The sequence below is a fragment of the Polypterus senegalus genome, unplaced genomic scaffold, assembly GCF_016835505.1.
Source record: "Polypterus senegalus isolate Bchr_013 unplaced genomic scaffold, ASM1683550v1 scaffold_3914, whole genome shotgun sequence".
Lineage (NCBI taxonomy): Eukaryota > Metazoa > Chordata > Cladistia > Polypteriformes > Polypteridae > Polypterus > Polypterus senegalus.
Window position 1 is genome coordinate 18,265 of NW_024381351.1, and position 11,322 is coordinate 29,586.

Genomic DNA, 11,322 nt, shown 5'->3' on the forward strand with positions numbered 1-11,322 from the left:
AAAAACCGAGGTGTGTATTTCACTCTTAGATTTTTATTCACATGTATGGGGTTTGTGTGTTGAATGTCATTGTCATCTTTGTTTCTTTCTTTTTTTTAAAAGTTTTATTCTTTCCTTTTTTTGTAAAAATTGCCTTATAACTGTTTTTTTTTGACACATACGTATACATTCATTTGACTGTTTAGAGTTTATGATATAAATATTTAACATCTATCTAACAAAAACCAGGTTACAAGTGACAAAAGGGCCTTTTGAACCGAAGAAAAGAGTTTTTTAAAGTAGGTGATCAGCATGGCTAAAGCTGGGTAGAAGAAACCTGATTCCAGCTCGGGGGGCAGGGAAGGGGGCAGAAAGGAGAAAGCTGGAGGAGAAAGAAAATAACAGATGAAGGAAGTATGGGATGAAGATTATCACTGGATGCGCTTCAAGGTGGGTGCTACAGAACAGCGGGGGAGAGCAAACCAGATGAACAACTTTTTAAAGGTTTGACCACCTCCCACTCTCACCTCAAGTACTGACCCTCCAACCATCCTACTGTTGATACCAGCAAAAGGGAGAGAAACCCCAACCCACAATTACAACAGCATGTGAGCAGAGAGCCGAGGAGACCGTGCCAAAAAAGTAGCAGGTCAGATGGGATGCCCCCCCTCCCATTGTGCATTGGGAACTGGGGAGCCTCGGATCTTCACCGAGCCTGGAACGGGGGAAATGGGTTTTGGGAAAACATCTTTATCCCCCAGTCCCAAGGTATCCGTCTAGTGAGCTGACGATTTCCCCGCCTGTTGCCGGGCGCACTGGTAAAGACCAGGGGCGCTGCTGCTTCACCCCCTGAGAACCCGCCCCCCCTCGACCCTCTGCAGTTCACATACCGGGACAAGGTGGGGGGGGAGGATCCCATCTCTACATGCTACCCCGACCCTCCCCCGGAAAGGGCGGAAAAGGCGGTTAAAATTATGTTTCTGGACTTCTCTAGCCCAACACCATCCAACCTCTGCCCCAGAGGGAAAGGGCAATGGGGGAAGATTCATCCTGGTGGCATGGATCTGGACTTCTTTGAAGACCACAGTATTGAGTCTGGGAACTGCAGGTCTGATATTGTGGCGAACACAGGGCACCCGGGGGACTGTACTTTTCCGGGTCCCGTTGCCTATGGGATAGACTTCTATCATTATACTCCCCTTTTTTTTGGGGTGCTGGGTGGGCAGGAGGAGGACTAAGGGAAACTAATCAAAGACTTTGTTAAAAGGTACTCAAACCCTTTTTCCCCAAACCCCGCAAAAACCGGAAAAGGTGGATTTTTTGGGGAGACTCCTCATGGACACCGTGAGCATCGAGGGCTGTGTAGAGGTACAGACCTATAAATATGGGGTCACTGGATGATAAATTACTGATCTGCCAATAGTGATGCTGTGTAAGAAGGTCAGGCCGACTTTCTTTTTTAGATTTCCTTCAACATCTGCAATAAGATGCTGAGATGTTCTTCCCGGCGGTTGGGGGGTGCCCCTTCTGGGGTGTGCTGAGGGGGGAAAAAAGGGCTCCGCCCCGGGCTTTGGAAAGGGGAAGGCCCTTTAAAAATAAAGTTTACATTTAACCGGGCGGGCCCCGGGACTGAGCCTCCTTTAAAGGGAAAACCCCTGCATCCACTGAAAGGGATCGCCAGGCAAAAAAAAGGGTTGTGCAACTCTTTCACCACCCCCCCAACTGGGGACCCATTCCACCTTAATTCCACCCGGGTGTAAATTTTACATTATCAAAGTATTTTGTTTTCCCTCTTTATCTTTAAAGTAATTTTTTTTATATAATCTATATTATTAAAAAGGGGAAATTAAAGATCTTTATTTTGATAATGTGTCCAAAATTAGGGTTTAATTGGCCTGCCTTGATTAGTTTAAAGGTGAGTAGAATCCCCTTTTAGCAGTACATTAAAAATGGGGCCTAAAAAGCCTATCCCGGAAATTCCCTTTTTGGGGGTTGGAATATCCCAAAAAGAACAAAAAATCATTAGGGAAATGTTGGGGAAGTCCCCCTGAAAATGAACCCCATTTTGGTTTTTTTTAGGGGGAATCCCCCCCTTAAAAGGAGGAATGGAAAACCAGAGGGCAGAGGGGTTTTCTTTCTAAAACTCTGTCCGGGGAAACCCAAAGGGCCCAAAACCTTTTTCCTTCTATTTGTCCTAACCTATCCCACCCCCCTCCCCCCCTTTTTTTTTTTCCCCCTTTGTTAAGGTTTTCTAATTTACTCATTTACCCCCCCTGTTGTTTTTCCCGCCCCCCCCCGTTTTTTCTCTTTTCTTCAAGCCCCCCTTAATTTTATTTATTAAACCCCCTTGTTTCTTTTGGAAAAAACACTGGGGGGGTTTCAAATTTCTTCCCCCTTTAACCTGGGTTAAAATTTTTTTGAAAATTTTAAAACACATTTTTTTAATTTTTGGTAAATTCTGTTTTTTCAAAATTTTTTTTGAAAGAGGTACAAATTTAAGAAACAAATAGTATAACAAACTTAAAAAAAAGGAAATTTTCAGCAACCCAAAATGGGGTTTCTAAAAAAACTCAAAAAAGGAGACCCAAAAGGGTAGGTTAGAGCCCCGGGATTGGAGTTACTAAACCTTCAGGTTCCCCTAAAATAAAAAACTAAAAAAAAGGAGACCCGGTGGCTAAGGGTCAATTTGGGGAAAAAAGAAGTTAAGGGCTTTGGGGAATTTTCCTTTTGGGGCATTTTTTTTATAATTAGAAAACTACCGAAAACAGAGGATTAGGACAGTAAAAGTAAACTAAAGGGGGTTTAAAAAAGAGAAACGAAAAACGGGGCCTTAAAAGCTTAAAAAAAACATTTAACTGGCAAAAAAAATAATCCAAATTTAAAAAATTTAAATAATAGGCAAAAAAAGAAGGCAAAGGGGAAAAAAGTGGGTGGGTTTTTTGGGGGGGGCAGTGGCCTTTACGAAAGGCAAAAATCCGGGGAATGAAGGGCAAAAGTAAAAAAAAGGAGGCTCAATTGGTAAAAAAAGGAAATGGAGGGTAAAAGGAGGGGAAAAACCCGTGTCTTATCAGGGAATCTGATGTTTAAAAACAACGGGGGGCGGGAAAGAGGTTTAACAAGGGAAAAATTTTTAAGTGGGGTCAATTTAAAAAAAGGGGGTTTTGGGGGGTCCCCGGGGGATATATTTAAAAGGCAAAAAAAAAGGATCTTTAAAAAAATTTTTGAACAGGTTTAAAAACCCAAAAAGAAAAAAAATTAAAAAACAAAGGGGCAAAGGGGAAATTAATTGAAAAAAAAAATAAAAAAATTTTTCAAACAAAAAAAATTAAAAATAAACTGGATAAAAAAAACAAAATAATTTAAAAGTTTAAAAATTAAATAAAAAATAAAAAATAAATGGGGGAAATGAACAAAAAAAAGGGTGAGAAAAACTTACCAGCCAAGGGGGGCCGGGGTTAAAAAAGGAAAAAAATTTAAAATTCTTTTTGGGGGTTTAAAAATCAAATAAACAGTAAACTTTAAAAGGGGATTGAAAGAAGGTCAAAAGAAAATAAGGGGAAAAGAACCCAACCAAGGGGGCCAAAACGAAAAAACCAAAAATTTAGTTCAAAAGGGTTTTTGGGGTTTTATTAAAACTGAGTTTAAACTGTAAATTCAAAATAAGGGCCCCTAAATTAGGGGGTGGGCCCCAAAAAAATACGAAAGGGGTTTAAAAGCCAAATTGTCTCTGTTTCAGTCTTTTAAAAAGAAAAATTTTAAAACAACAAGGGATCAAATTTCCCAATTCTCAAACCACCCCTTTTAGCTTAATTGGGCCCCTTTGATGGGTTGGGGTTAAAAATTTTTTATCCGGGCGAAAAATTTTAAAAAATCCATAAAATTCGTTTATTTTTTTATTTATTTCCTTACTGACAGTGTTTGTTTAAAAACTCCCCTGGGGAAGGGCCTTTTTGGGGATTAAAGCTGTTACCTCCCCGACCCAAAATTTGGCAAACGAAACCAATATGTGGGGAAAATTTGGGGGGGTGATTTTCAGTTTGGGGGAACCCCACAGAGTTTTTTTCCTGATTTTTACATTTTTTTGTTCCCCTTTTTTATGTTTTTTTATTGGGGTAAAATGTCCCTTGGGTTTTCTGTCCCAGAAGGTGTTTTTAAGCCAAAAAATCACCAGTTTGTTTATTGGAAAATTTTCGTTTTTTCCCCCGGAACAACCTGCACAGGTTAAAAGTACATCAAAAGAAAAAAAACTTTCCCTTTGTGGTTTAAATTTAACCCAGACTCAAATTAAATGATTGCAAAAATTTCGTTCCTTAGGGCCTGGGTTTAGCTATAAACACAAAATCCCCATTTTTCCCTCGCTCCTTTCCACTTCGGGCACACGTCATCCATCCACTCCAGCCTTTCCCCCCAGTTACCCCCAAAACCCAGCTTTTCGTTTACAAAAAATTCTCAAAATAAGGAAAAGATTTTTTGCAACTACTTTTAATACCCCTGTTGTTTTTTGCTTTATTTAAAAAACTAAACCCCTATTTGCTTTTTTCCGTTTGTAATTTTTTGGGAAAACGAGCTTCCACTACAATCCCTCACGGACAAAAAATTCCAGGGCTTTTTTGTTTTCGAGTTTTTTTTCTATAGGAAACCACTTTGGGCCAAGGGTTTTTCTTCCGGGGGGTTTTTTTGTTGGTTCTTCTTGGGCCCGGGGGCTTCCATGGAAACAATTTTTCTGGGACCTTTTGGGTTTTTTCCCGGGGTTCTTCTGTTTGAAAGTCCCCAAAATAAAAACTTTTTACAATTGGACAAAAATGGGTTTTTTAGGGTTTTCTTCTGGGACAAGGGGTTTTACTTAAAAAAATTTCTTGGAAAAAAGAGATTTTTTCTCCTTGGGATTAACTTTGGTTTTGTTTTTTCTTTAAAAAATTCATTCGGCAAAGAGGTTTTTTTGTGTATTTTTGGGTTTTAAATTTTTGTTTTAAAATTACCCTTCTCAACTGGGTTTTTCCGTTGGGTTCTTCTGTCTGGTTGCCTTTGGAAAGAACCCACTGGCAAAAGGGTTTTTCTCCCTTTTGGGTTCTTCTTAACTTTTTGTTCTTTTGGGGGCTTACCAAGAAAGAAAGTTTTTCTCCCGTTTGGGAAATTAAAACCCTTAAATTTTTTAAAAAAAGAAATTAAACATTTTTTCCATTAATTTCCTTTTTTTTAAACTTTCCGACATTTTTTAGGGTCCCTTTTTATGACGGGGGAAAACTCACCAAAAAGACTGCTTTTTTGAGCTTCATTTTTGCCCCCCTCTTTTTAAAAGGGGGTGCCAAAAAGGTGGGGCCCCTTCTTTGTAAAAAAATAACACAAATTTTTCCTTGTAATTTTTCCCACCTTTTTTTTAAGGAGCTTAAAAAATTTTAAAAATTTTTAATTTTTTCGTTCTTTTGAGGAAAGTTTACTTTTTTGGTACATGGGGTTCAATACAATTTGAACCTTCCCCCAAATTTAACAAATCTTCCTAAGAATACCCCTTTTAAAAAAAATGAAAATTAAATAAAATGGTGGAACCCCTGTTTTTTTCCCAAACCCTCCATTTAGGGCCACAAAGTGGTTTGGGCCCCGTTCCTGGGCCATTTTACCCTTTCCGCTAGTAAAACCCTTCGTTTAATTTATCAAAATAAAACCAATTTTTAAATACTTTTACGTACAAAAAATTACTTTAAAAAATTGAATGAAAAAAAATGCAAAACCAAAATTACCCCAAAAAGACCCCCTTTTAAAATCAACATTTTATTGCTTTAAAAGGTAACAAAATTTTGTTTTAATATTAAAAAAAAGAGTTGGGAATTCTTTTAACCTTTCAAAATAAAAAAGAAAAGAGAAGTAAAAAAGGGACTGGGTTAAACCTTTGGGGGGGGCCATAAAGAAGCTCAAAGGGGATTTCCCGTAATATCACCCCAAAAAAAAATAATACTGACAAAAAGCCCGATTATGTGAAAAAAACATAATTTTAAGTCCCCCATTTTTTTCGAAAGCACCCTTTTTTAGATAAAATCCACAATTTACCTCATGGGGTTTACGACTGATTTTTGTAAATGAAAAAAGAATTAAATTTTTACAAACTCGATTGCTTTTTGGGAATTTGTAATAAAGGGGGGAAAAATGAATTTAAAAAGCGGACATAAATTTAAAACTTTCGTGGGCCCCCAAAAAAAATTGCCCCCGGGTTTTGGGGTTTTTTAAAATGTCGTCCTATTTTTCCTAAAAAAAATTAAACAATTTGATAATACATTAGTGTGAAAGAGAAAACTTCAATTTATCTAATATTTTTTAAAAAAACAAGGTCAAAAACCCATTTTCAAGTGATTCAAATTCGACAATTTTTGTTAGTTTTGTTTAAAAAAAAGACCCCCAATGCAGCCGGGGGTCCAAAAAATCCCGAAAGCTGGTATGAAATTTTTGATAAAAAAAGGGTAGCAGTAAAGGGGAAACTTTATTTTTAATATAAAAAAAGGGGCCCCGGTTTTTGGGGCCCCTAAAAGTGGGGTCCTCCTGTCCCCCCCTTTTTGGTAACCCGGGGTTTTCTGTCCCCCCTAATGGGGGGGGAAACTTCCTCAAAAAATGAGGTAATTTAAAATTTTGGGGAAACCTGGTGGGGTTTACCGCTCTCCTTTATTTTTGTAAATTGGGGCTCAAAAAACAATGAACTTTTATTTTTTTGTAATGTGGAGTATATTAAAAATTCAGGTCCATTTTTTTGTTTATTCCTGATTTGGTAAAGCTTTTTAAAAAATTTTTAAGGGTTTTTTTTAAAAATTTAATTTATGTGGAAAATTACATTTATTATTTTAAAAAAAAAAACATAAAATTTTTTTATTTTAAAAAGGGGAGGGGGTTTAGGAGGGGGGGGGCCAATTTAACCGGGTTGCTTTGGGGCCCCCGGGGAAATTTTGGGTTTTCCCGGCTATTTGGGTTTTTCCCAATCAAATCATGCAGGTTAGGGGATTTGGGACCCAAAGCCCCGTGTGTGGGGACGGCGTCTCGGGTTTATTCCGCCTTGCCAGGTTTGGGCCCAAAAAACCCCGGCCCCGAGAGGGGAACGGGTTTAAAGGGGGTGGAAAATTTTTCACAGGTCCAAGGAAGGGTGTCTCAAATTAGCCGGGCAAAAACCTTCCAAAAAATGGCAATTTGGGGCTGCAAAATTGTATTTTTTGAAGGATATTTAAACCCCAAAAAATTATTCTAAAAATCTTACTCTTTTTTAAAAACAGTTTTCCCTTTTTATTTTATTCCTGGGGGAAAAAACCCCCCAAATTTTCTACATAGGGGGTCTAATTTTTGGTCATCCGGGTTCCCCCATCCCCAAAAATCATAATTGGTACCCCAAAGTTGTACTGTAGCAGAAAAGGGCCCAAAACATTTTAATGGATTTCCCCACTCCCAAATTCTAGGGCCCCTTCCCCCCCCAATTAGGTAAAGGGGGCCTAAAAAAACCCAACCCCCCCTTCTCTCCTTTTATTCCCCGTATTTTCCAGGCCGAATTTCCCCCTTAAAAATACAAATATTGGGGGGGAAGGTTTAAAAAATTACCAATTTGTGAAAGGACTGGATTTTTTTAAAAATTTTTTTTTTTTCACTTTTGGAACCCAGAAAATTTAAAAAAACACTTTAAAAAAATACTTTTTAATTTTTCCCCCTAAAATGGAATTAATCCCCAGTTCACAAAAATTTTGGTTGCATCCCTGAACCTTTTTTTTTTATTTCCAAGTTTTTTTTAATTTTTTTTTTTTGGAAACCTATTTTTGAAAAATTTGGGGATTCTTTTAAGTTCAATTCCTTCTTTTTCAATTTTTCAAAACACTACCCACCATTAGAATTTATTTGGGGTTTTTTTTAATTTAATAAAAAAATTAAACCCCATGGGCCTTCCTTTCCCTTTTCCCAAGTTTTTCAACTTATCCTGATTTCCTCTCAAATTAAAAACCGGGGAAAGTCGCCCTATTGGAAGGCTTAAAAAAAGGGGTTCTTCAACTCCTGCTTGAAAACCCCATTTCTGCTTTGGTTAAGACCCCAGGTTTAATTTTGATTTGTTTTTTTGGAAAATAAAATTTTTCATCCCTTTTTTTAAAATAAATTTTTTGAGATCCCCCCATTTAAAAAACCTCTGGGGGGGAGAGAAGCCCTTTAAAGTTTTACCCCCTCCTTTGGCAGACCATTTCCGTGGGGAAATCCCTTTTTTGTTCTGCCCTCTCTTTAGATTACTTCCATGGGGTTTCTAGATTAGAAAGGATGGCCCTGGAAAAGGGGAAACCCTTAAAAAAAAAGGGGAGAAAACTTTTAAACTAAAAATAATGGCCCCAGGCACGTCCCCCAAGGGGGTTGGCCCCGACAAGCCGATTTTCCCCCCCTACTTAAAAAAAAAAAAAATTAGATGGCAAAACACAGCCCAAAAAAGGGGTTTTTGCCTAGTGGGAAAAAGGGACTGCATCCGACTGGGGTAGGCACGGGGGGGGGTTATTGGAATTTGGGGTTTTTTTGGGAGGGGGAAAAAAAAAAATTTGAAAATCAAAATTTTTTTTATTAAATTTTAAAACGTAAGAGGATGGGGTTTTAAGAACCCCCATTTTAAAGGGGGAAAACCAGAGCTGGAAAAAGAAATTTTAAAAAATCCAAAACAGAAAATCAGTTGAAAAAAAAAAGAGATTTTAACTAGTCTTTGAATTACGTTGCTTTAGGTTTAAACTCAGTAAAAAAAAACTATAAAGGAAAAAGGGGTTTGGCTAAAAAACGGGCCGGAAGAAAATTTTTTAAAACCCACCCCCAAAAGTGGCCCCCTTCACTGCCATTAAAAAACTGCCCTGTCAGGAATCAAGACAAGGGGGGTTTCAAATAAATTTGAAAGTGGATGCCGAAATGCCCAAATAAGGACTTTGGGTTTTTCCCGGATGATTGAAATGGGGTGAGGGCCCCGAAGGGGAAAAAGGGGGATTACCCTTGACATTACCCTTTTGGGGAGGAAGTTTGTAAAACAAAGGACATGTTTTGGGCAAAAACTTTTTGTTTAGTAAAAATGGAGTTAGAAATACTTAAAAAAAGGGGGGAATAGAAGGGCAGAGAAATTTTCATTGAAAAAAAAGAAAAGGGGAAAGCCCAATGGTATGGGGGGAAAAAAAGAACCCCCCAAAATTAACAGAAAAGGTTTACTATTATGGTTATCCCAGATTAACGGGAAAATAAAGGAAAATCCCCACAAATTTTTTTGGACAGATATCAGCGGTTTGGGAAAAAAAATTTTTTTTTTTTTGGAAGAACCCCCAGAAAACCCGGGGTTTTCTAAAAAAAATTTCCCTGAACTCCAAGAAACATTTCTAGCCAGGTTCACCAACAGGGGGAAAACTCCAAAAGGTTAAGAAATAAAATTAACAAAAAAGGGGCAACAAAAGGGGCGGCAAATGGAAGGGCCTGCAGTTTCACACAAAATTTTTAAAAGGTTCAGGGGGTGCCTTTGGGAACCCAATTCTGCTCGGGTTTTAATGAAAAGTGAAATAAAACACCAAAAATGGAGTGAAGAAAATTTATTTAAACTAATAAATTAAAAATGGAGATGGAAAAAGGCTTTTTCGTCCCCTAAAAGTATCCCCATCCCAACGCCTCCCGTTGTTGGCTGCCTGCCTATATAAGGCCGTCCGTCGCTCCAGTCTCTACATTTCCTTTCTTGCCGCCCACGAGGTTCAGGTTACCCATTTCCTTTATTCAATCCAACCGTACCCCCATTAACATGTCTATCGAGGTGATCACCATCGATCAAAGAACTGTCACTTACTGAGTGGTTTCTATGCCCGAGATGGCACCTACCTTTTCCATTCTCTTTGTTACATATTGCACGGCCATATCAGGCTCACTCTTGATATCCATTGTGTCTTATGTACTGAATGACTGGGACAGGTTCAAGGTGTGGACTGATGACGGCACAGGAGATAATTAGTCTACACAGGAGCACTAGAAGAGTGAAATGCTTAAGCCCTTCATCTATGGTTCTGCATGTGAGTTGATGGCTGCTTCTGAATTGTTCGGTTGTCTCTTTCAAGTGTACCGAAATGGCCAAATATTTTACACCTTTGGACATCCGCCAATGCCTCTTAAACATCTTATATTGACAGGTGACGATTTCAGTAGTGGACACTTTGATGTTTATGAATGTTTAAACTCTCAAAAGCTGGATGTGATTTTATCGCTGAAACCGGTTGTGTGCTTAAAACGCTTGACAGATGCCGAATGTCACTTCAATACAACAAATCCTGCAAATACTTTCGCAAATGAAACAAACCATGAAACTCAAACTGATTGTGACAGCAGCAATCCAAGCTGTGAGATTTGAGACAAGATTACTGTTCAAATGGCCAACTGTACGTTACATGCTCAAGAGTAAGCTCAGTGCACAGCTTGGTCATATTACAACTGGAGGGCCGAACTGAAAACATGGTATACAAAGAGATCCTTAAAAAATCATTATTGTCATATTTTCCAGCAGTAAGGTTTAATTTTCTTCTTAATAAAATTTTACTTCAGTACTTAGCTTCTGAGCTGGGTATTTTGCTAGTCTAAAATAATAAAGGCAAAGCCCTCACGGACTGACTGACTGACTCACTCACTGACTCATCACTAATTCTCCAACTTTCCATGTAGGTAGAAGGATGAAATTTGGCAGGCTTATTCCTTACAGCTTTCTTACAAAATTTAAGCAGGTTTCATTTCGAAATTCTACACGTAACGGTCATAGTGGTCGATAACGGTCGACAATGTCCGCCATGTTGAACTTTCTTATTTATGGCCCCATCTTCACGAAATTTGGTAGGCAGGTTCCCTGCTAACGAAACCAATGTACTTACTTATTTCGATGGTATGATGCCACTGTCGGCGCCATATTAAACTTTCCAACGTCACCAATATTCAAACTTCCTGTGTAGGTAGAATGCTGACCCCATCTTCACGAAATTTGGTGGCGGCTTCCCTCGCTAACCAAAACCGATGTCGTACTTATTTGATGGTATGGCGCCACTGTCAGCCGCTATATTGAACTTTCCAACCTCACTAATTCTCCAACTTCCGTGTAGGCAGAAGGCTGAAATTTAGCAGGATCATTCCTTACTGCTTACTTACAAAAGTTAAGCAGGTTTAATTTCGAAATTCTACGCTTAATGGTCATAACGGTCAACAACGTCCGCCATGTTGATCTTTATTATTTATGGCCCCATCTTCTTGAAATTTGGTAGGCGGCTTCCCTGCACTAACCGAAACCAATGTACGTACTTATTTCGGTGGTATGATGCCACTATCAGCCGCCATATTGAACTTTTCAACAGT